Here is a 471-nt window from a genome sequence, read left to right as displayed (position 1 = left end):
TGGTGCGCGTCACGCGCTCCAGGCGCGGAAAAACGCGCTCCAGGCGCGCGTTGGCAGAGTCAAATCCTGAGAAATGCGCTCCAAGCGCTCCAGGACGCGCTCAAGGCGCATTTCATCTGTTGTCTGATGTATTTTGCATTTTTCTTATCTTTTGCGTCTGAATTTGGTCCCGGTGTCTTCATGAAAGTTGTAGATATGGATCTTAGTTTTCATTAGCACTTGGAGTGACACTAATTGGACATCTAGAACTCCAGATATGGCTGAAATACTCCACATATGTCATGTTGATTTTTCACCAAAATTCAGCACTGCACTAAAACAAAACGCAATGTAAAATTACGACAAATTCCTACATAATCAACGAAATAAAAACAAAAAATATCTTATTAACTCAAAGAACAAAAATCAACAAAATGTATCAAATAAATCCTTAATTTAACTGATGATTGAGGATAAATAAGACTAAAACAG

Source organism: Cicer arietinum, chromosome 6, assembly GCF_000331145.2.
Source record: "Cicer arietinum cultivar CDC Frontier isolate Library 1 chromosome 6, Cicar.CDCFrontier_v2.0, whole genome shotgun sequence".
Classification (NCBI taxonomy): Eukaryota; Viridiplantae; Streptophyta; class Magnoliopsida; order Fabales; family Fabaceae; genus Cicer; species Cicer arietinum.
Note: the sequence above shows the minus strand (reverse complement) of the source record.